Raw genomic sequence first — 8,003 nt, 5'->3', positions numbered from 1 at the left:
AGAGAGATAGTGAGAATGAGACAGAAGGGGAGAGAGAAAGAGAGAGAGAGAGACTGACTATAAGAAATTGGCTCACATGATTACAGACGCTGAGGAGTTCTAGCATCCGCCCTCTGCAAGCTGCAGAGCCAGGAAAGCAGGTGGTGTAGTTCCTGTTTCAGTCTAAAGGCTCGGTAAGCTACAGTCCAAGTGCAAGAAAGACCAATGTCCTGCCTCAAAGACAGGTGGGGACAGAGAATTCTCCCTTTTGTTCTATTTAGGCCTCCCGCTGATTGGACGAGGCCCAGCCACATTAGGAGGACAGTCTGCTTTCCAGAGTCCACCAGCTCAAGTGTTCCTCTTGTGCAGAAATGCCCTTGAAGACACACACAGGGTAAGCTGTGTCCAGGCATCTCAGCACCTTGATTCGACCAAGATGACAGGTGAATTTTTTTTTAAATTTTTTTTTTTTTGGGGGGACGGGGTTTCACCATGTTGGCCAGACTGGTCTCAAATTCCTGACCTCAGGTGATCCACCTGCCTCAGCGTCCCAAAGTGCTGGGATTACAGGCGTGAGCCACCGCACCTGGCCTTGACAGGTGAAATTAACAATCATATGCATGATTCCTTACCCTCTTGTCCAGTTCTAAAATTAAGGATTGAGACAACCATGGGCAACATGGTGAGACTCCATCTTTACAAAAAATATCAAAATAGCCAGGTGTGGCAGTTCATGCCTGTGGTTTCGGCTACTCAGGAGACTGAGGTGGAAGGATCCCTCGAGCCTAGGAGCTTGAGGCTATAGTGAGTCATGAGAGCCTGGATGAGAGACGTGACCCTGTCTCAAAACAAAACAACAAACAAAACAAATTAAGGATTCTGAGATTGAGGCCCTTGGTGGAAGTCTGGTTGGAAGTCACAATAGAGCTACAGGACTCAATGTCTGTTTCGACTGTGGGGACTTGCAAGCTCTGGCGGAAGTATGAGTTGGTTTAACTCTTCTCCTGGGAGTCTGACAATATACTTCAAAAATATTTAAATGAAATGGTCCAGACTGAACTGTTTGGTTGCAAATGACAGAAATGCATCTCTAGTGTAAGGAAAAAGAAATATTATTGTCTGTTGGACCTAAAAGTCTGGGGTTTCAGGCATGGCTGGATCCAGGGTTCAAATGTTGTCACTGGGACTGCACGCTACTTTCTCCTCACATCCTTGCTTTCTTTTTTTTTTTTCTGAGACAGAGTTTCACTCTTGTTACCCAGGCTGCAGTGCAGTGACGTGATCTCGGCTCACCACAACCTCTGCCTCCTGGGTTCAAGTAATTCTCCTGCCTCAGGCTCCCAAGTAGCTGGGACTTCAGGTGCACGCCACCATGCCCAGCTAATTTTTGTATTTTTAGTAGAGATGGGGTTTCACCATGTTGACCAGGATGGTCTCGATCCCTTGACCTAGAGATCCACCCGCCTCGGCCTCCCAAAGTGCTGGGATTACAGGCGTGAGCCACCGCGCCCGGCCACATCCTTGCTTTCTTTTGGGTTGGCTCCATTCTTAGGCCAGCTCTTCTCCCATGGTGATAAGATAGTGCTAGAAGCAGTCTGACTGCATCCTTTCCTTGGCATGCCCAGTGGAAACAGCATTTCTTTCACCAAATAAACAAACAGATGAACGCAAAGGCTCATTTGGACTGACCTGGGTTATGTCCACGTCTAGACCATACTTCCTGCTAGGAGGATTGAATACTTTGATTGCCTGGGCTTGGGTCTACAGAGTAACTGAGATTCCGCCAGTAAAAGTGAATCCTACCTCCAGATGTCAGAGAAAAGGATGCTCTGTCAGCAAAACAATGTCCTCCACAATCGCTGAGCTTCCAACTTTATTGAGATATAATTCACATGCCATAAAGACTGTATGCTCGGCCTTTTAGAGGATATGTTCAGTAGCTTTTAATGTATTCATGGAGTTGTTAACCAGCAGTGCTATCTAATTCAAAAACATTTTCATCATCCCCCCAAAAAGCTCTGTAGCCATTAACAGTCACTTCCCATTCTTCCATCTTCCAACCCCTGGTAGCCACAAATCTACTTTCTGCTCCTACGGATTTACCTGTTCTGGACATTTCATACCAATGGAATCCTACAATATACATTCTTCTGTGTCTGGTGTCTTTCACTTAGCACCATATTTTCAAGGTTCCTGGTTTGTAGCATGTATCAGAACTTCATTCCTTCTCATGGTTAAGTGTGACCATATTTTATTGTATGAACAGACCACATTTGTGTTGTCTATTCATCAATGGATGGACATTTCCGTTGTTGCCACCTTGTCTATTATGAATAATGCTGTTATGAACATTTGTGTACAATTTTTTCATTTCCCTTGAGTCTAACCCTAGGAGTGGAATAACTGGCGGTAGGGTAACTTGATGTTGCCCTTTTTGAGGAACTGCCAGCCTGCCTCCCCAGCGGCCGCACCACGGCTCCCATTACATTCCGAAGAGCAGAGCAGACGGGTTCTAGTTTCTCCACATCCTCGCCAACACTTGCTGTTATCTATCTTTGGTTTTATTTGCCTTTCCCTAACGACAGCCTGAAATTCTCCTTTTCCCGCCTGGTGGTGGCTAAAGTTGGGAGAAAGCCCTGCATATGAGTCTCGGTTTCCGTGTATGTGCTGGCTTTTGTGCTTAGCCAATATCGAGAATCTGGCCCCCGTGACTTAAATGCACAAGGATTTGCCTTAGACTGGTGTCTATAACAAAATGCCATATGCTGAGTAGCTTATAAATAAGAGAAATTCATGACTCACAGTTCTGGAGGCTGGATGTCCAAGATCAAGACACCAGGAAATTCAGGTGAGGGCTTTCTGGGTCATAGATGGCTCCTTCTTACTATGTACTCATGTGGTGGGAGGGAAAAGAGTCTCTTTCAGGCATGCATATGTATATATACATATATATATGTATGTATGTGTGTGTGTGTACATATATATATATATATATAGAGAGAGAGAGAAAGAGAGAGAGAGAGAGAGAGGGTCTTGCTGTGTTGCCCAGGCAGGAGTGCACTGGTGCAATCTCAGCTCACTGCAACCTCTGCCTCCTGGGTTCAAGCAATCCTCCTGCCTCAGCCTCCCAAGTAGCTAGAACTACATACAGGCACATGCCACCACATCCTGCTAACTTTTATATTTTTAGTAGAGATGGGGTTTCACCATGTTGGCCAGGCTGGTCTCGAACTCCTGACCTCAGATGATCTGCCTGCCTCAGCCTCCCAAAGTGCTGGAATTACAGGTGTGAGCCACTGCACCTGGCCATACTCAACTAATTAAAAACCTTTTTTTTTTTTTCAGAAATGGGGTCTCGTCATATTGCTTAAGTCGGTCTCAAACTCCTAAGCTCAAGCTATCCCCCCACCTCAGCCTCCTGAAGTGCTGGAATTACAGGCCTGAGTCACTGAGACAGGCCCTCAGGCCTTTCTTGTAAAGACACTAATCCCAACCTGAGGGCTCCCCTCTCTACCCTAATCACCTGGCAAAGGTTCTCTCTCTTTACCCCATCACCTTGGGGGTTAGGATTTCGACCTAGGAATTTGGGGAGGACATAAACTTTTAGACCATAGCAATTGCATCTCCCAAAAGCAGACTGTGAGACAATGATTTATACGCAGGGAATTTGCTGGGGAACGCTCTGACAACTCCAGCCAGGGGTGCGGGGAGCAGGATTGGGCAGAGGGATAAGGTGAAGTGAGGTGTCGTGGATAGCACCAAACCTGGGATGGCCCTCAGGGGTGTCACACATTGGAGAAAGGGGGCTGGGCTCTGAACCCCTGTGTTGGCCAGACATGGCATGGGAACTCTCCCTGGGAGGGGGGCATCCCTGGGTAAGGCCGCTCCGTTGGCCAAGGGAATTGCCCAGTGAGGGACTCAGCCACAAACCATCAGGAGTGACATTCCTGGCAGCTGGAAGAATGAGCATTGCAGTCTTTTTTTTTGGAGACAGAGTCTGGCTCTGTCATCCAGGCTGGAGTGCAGTGCCACGATCTTGGCTCACTGCAACCTCTGCCTCCTGGGTTCAAGAAATTCTTGTTCCTCAGCCTCCCAAGTAGCTGGGACTACAGGTATGAGCCACCACGCCTGGCTAATTTTTGTATTTTTAGTAGATACAGGGTTTCACCATGTTGGCCAGACTGGTCTCAACTCCCGACCTCAAGTGATCCACCCACTTTGGCCTCCCAAAGTGCTGGGATGACAGGTATAAACCACTATGCCCGGTCCTGCACTGCAGTCTGGAAGGGTGGGGGGCGATGCCCCTGGCTTCTGTACTGTTTACCCCTTGCACTGTGAGATCCACTTGTTTAATGTGCTAAGTTCACCCTACCTGGAAACAGCTTGTGATGAGCTGAATTTTGTATTTGTTCTCTGCACATTTTGAATGAAATTCTAACTCCCAGGACTCAGAAGTGTGCCTGTATTTGAAGATAGGATCTTTAAGGAGGTGATTAAATGAAAATGAGGTCACATGAGCCCTAATCCAATACAACTGGTGTCCTTACAAGAAGAGGCGATTAGGACAGACACACACAGAGGGAAGACCACGTGAGGACACAGGCGGAAGACAGTCATCTGCAAGCCAAGGAGAGAAACCAGCCCCGCCGACCTTGATCTTACACGTCCAGCCTCCAGAAATGTGAGAAAATAGATTTCCGTTGTTTAAGCCTCCCAGTCTGTCGTGCTTTGGTACGGCAGCCCCGGCAAATGCATACACAGTCCCTCCAGGATTCTGGCTGGGAAATTTACAAGAGGAAAGGAAGTTCATGGAACCAACCCAGCTGTCTTGGGGCCACAGCTGATGTTCTTCTCCATCCTCTGCCAGGCCTAGGGTTCACTCACCCTGACCCAGGCCCTGTGTTGGCCCCAGCAGGGTAACTTGGAACCAGGGGGTAACTCAGCTTCTTGTCCTTGGAGGGTCTGAGCCTCTGGCAGTCATGCCTTTTGCAGGCTGCGGCTGCTGCGATTGCAGTCTCCATGGCAGCTGAGCAGAGGGGGTCTGAGAGAGCTCCCACCCGCTCTGTGTGTAATAGCAGTCCTCCTGCCTCCTGCCACTCATCCTAGCTGGCAGACCTCTTCCGTCAGGAGCCTGAAGCGACCAGGAGGAAGCAGAGCCTCAAGTTGAATGGGACCTCTCTGTATCCCCGGGTGTAAACACGAACTCTTCAGAGAAACTGCGTTTTTAGACCCCCAGAGCGAAGGTGGCAGGACTGGGAGGCACACCCCCTAGACGGTCATGGGGCGCACACTCAGCAGGGCTGTGCCTCCTGCATCCCTTGCTTCCTGGACTAATGCGTCCTCCATATTAGGGCTTCGCTGGTAGTTGATTTAGGGGATATGTTACATTCCAGGAGGTGGTGTCCCAAACTCTCAGAAACAAAAGAAAATTCGTGTAAAAGTGGACCGCGCAGTTCACACCCATATTGTTCAAGGTTCGATTGTGTGCATGTTTATATGTAGATGATAGACAGATAGTTTCGAGATGGGGCCTTGATCTGTTGTACATGCTGGAATGTCTCTAGGCTGTCACCTTTACTGTGCTTTCAAAAGATCTTTCTTTTTTTTTAAAGATGGGGTTTCACCATCATGGCCAGGCTGGTCTTGAACTCTTGACCTCAGGTGATCCACCCACCTTGGCCTCCCAAAGTGCTAGGATTGCAGGCGTGAGCCACCGCGCCCGGCTCGAAAGATCTTTCTATCACCTTGTCACGCTGCCAGGTTCTAGGCAGTAGAGGTGATGGGACTAGGAACGGCAAGGTTACGTGATCGCCTCCATATCTCCTCCTCTTCTGCTGCTGCTTTTTTTTTTTTTTTTGAGAGCAGTCTTGTCTGGTCTCCAGGCTGGAGTGCAGTGGTGCGATCTCGGCTCACTGCAACCTCCACCTCCTGGGTTCAAGTGATTCTCCTGCCTCAGCCTCCCGAGCAGCTGGGACTACAGGCGTGCGACACCATGCCCAACTAATTTTTATATTTTAAGTAGAGATGGGGTTTCACTTTGTTGGCCAGGATGGTTTCGATCTGTTGACCTTGTGATCTGCCCACCTAGGCCTCCCAAAGTGCTGGGATTACAGGTGTGAGCCACTGCGCCTGGCCTTTTTTTTTTTTTTCTGTCTAGACAGGGTTTGACCATGTTGCCCAAGCTGGTCTTGAACTCAGCCCAGACTGGGCTCAAGGGATCCTCCTGCCTGAGCCTCCCAAGGTGCTGGGATTATAGGTGTGAGCCGCCAGCACCCAGCCATACCTCCTCTTCTGTAAAGTGGGTCTCTAGGCCCAATAAGTTGTTATGGAGGATCCCACGTCAGTGAATTAGACACCGTGAAAACCATCAGCTAGAGGTTCTGCAGACACCCTGTGGGAAGGGCAAACCTACACCTGGAACACTGCCAGTTCTGGGCAACATGATCTGCTGAGCCTTACAGGGTAGAAGGGGCCCAGTGGACCCAATTAGCCACCGAGTGGTAGGTGGGTCTCGAGGGATGGTGCCATGTGGGCAGCTCGGCGTTGCTCTGTGTGGGGAGTGGGAGTGGTTAGGTGAACCGTGGTGTGTGTGCTGTCGAGCCTGGGCATAGCCCCGATCCCTGCCACCTCGGCCATTCTGATCATGTGGTACCAGCAGTGGAGCGGTCGTTTCAGAGGCTGGCTGATATCTACGGGCAAAGTCATTCTGCCCACTTAGTCACTGAGTGCCTCCTGCATGGTGAATGCTCTCCAGTGAACGTTAACACGGGACTCAAAGATCTTCACATTCCGGGGCCATGTGAGTGGGCCTATCCACGTGTGTCTTCTCCAGGCCTCCCTGTCCTAGACAATTTGTTTCTTCCAGGTTTCTGACCAAGCAGACAAGCCATGGATCTGTATACATACATATGTGTATGTAATGGATATGTGTATGTGTGCATATATGTATCTGTGCATGTGCATGCATACGTGTAGGTTTATGTGTATGCATATGCATATGTGTGCATGTATATGCGCATGTGTGTGTGTGTGTGTATACATGCATGTGTGCATATGTATCTTATGTGTACATGTGTATGTGTGTATGCATATACATATGCACATGTATATGTACCTGTATGTGCATGTTCTCATCTCAGCCCGCTTCTCCCTCGGTGTAAAGTGGGTGAGCAGGTGTGTGAGGTGAAGCCCTGCCTCTTGGGAGGAGCTGCCATCACTGCTGCCTTCTAGGGTTTGGCTCAGTTCCTGTGGTGAGTTCCCTGAGCCTGTCCTCCTGGGGAAGTTGTGCTAGTCAGATTTCTCCAGAGAAACAGACCAATAGAATGTGTGTGCATGTGTGTGTGACACGTGTGCATGTGGACAGTTAACTCTTGAATCATGCAGGCGTTGGTGCCCAGCCCTCGCACAGTCAAAAATTTTAGTATAACTTTTGACTCCCCCCAAACTTAACTACTGATAGCCTATTGTTGACCGCAAGTCTTACCCATAACATAAACAGTTGATTAACACGTCCTGTGTATGTGACATGTGTTATATACTGTATTCTTACAATAAAGTGACCCAGAGAAAAGAAATAGTATTAAGAAAATCATCAGGCACGGTGGCTCACGCCTATAATCCCAACACTTTGGAAGGCCAGGGTGGGAGGATCACTTGAGTCTAGGAGTCTGAGACCAGTCTGGGCAACATAGTGAGACCCCATCTCTACAAAAATTTTTTAAATTAGCCACGTGTGATGGTGTGTGCCTGTAGTCCCAGCTACTTGGGAGGCTGAGGTTGGAGGATTGCTTGAGCCTAGGAGTTTGAGGCTATAGTGAGATGTGATCACACCACTGCACTCCAGCCTGACTCTGAGAAAATCCATTTACTATTCATTAAGTAGAAACAGATCATAATAAAAGTCTTTATCTTTGAGGCCGGGCGCGGTGGCTCAAGCCTGTAATCCCAGCACTTTGGGAGGCCGAGGCGGGTGGATCACGAGGTCAAGAGATCGAGACCATCCTGGTCAACATGGTGAAACCCCG

Source organism: Cebus imitator, unplaced genomic scaffold (genome assembly GCF_001604975.1).
Source record: "Cebus imitator isolate Cc_AM_T3 unplaced genomic scaffold, Cebus_imitator-1.0 Scaffold159, whole genome shotgun sequence".
NCBI classification, from domain to species: domain Eukaryota; kingdom Metazoa; phylum Chordata; class Mammalia; order Primates; family Cebidae; genus Cebus; species Cebus imitator.
This window is presented reverse-complemented; position numbering follows the sequence as displayed.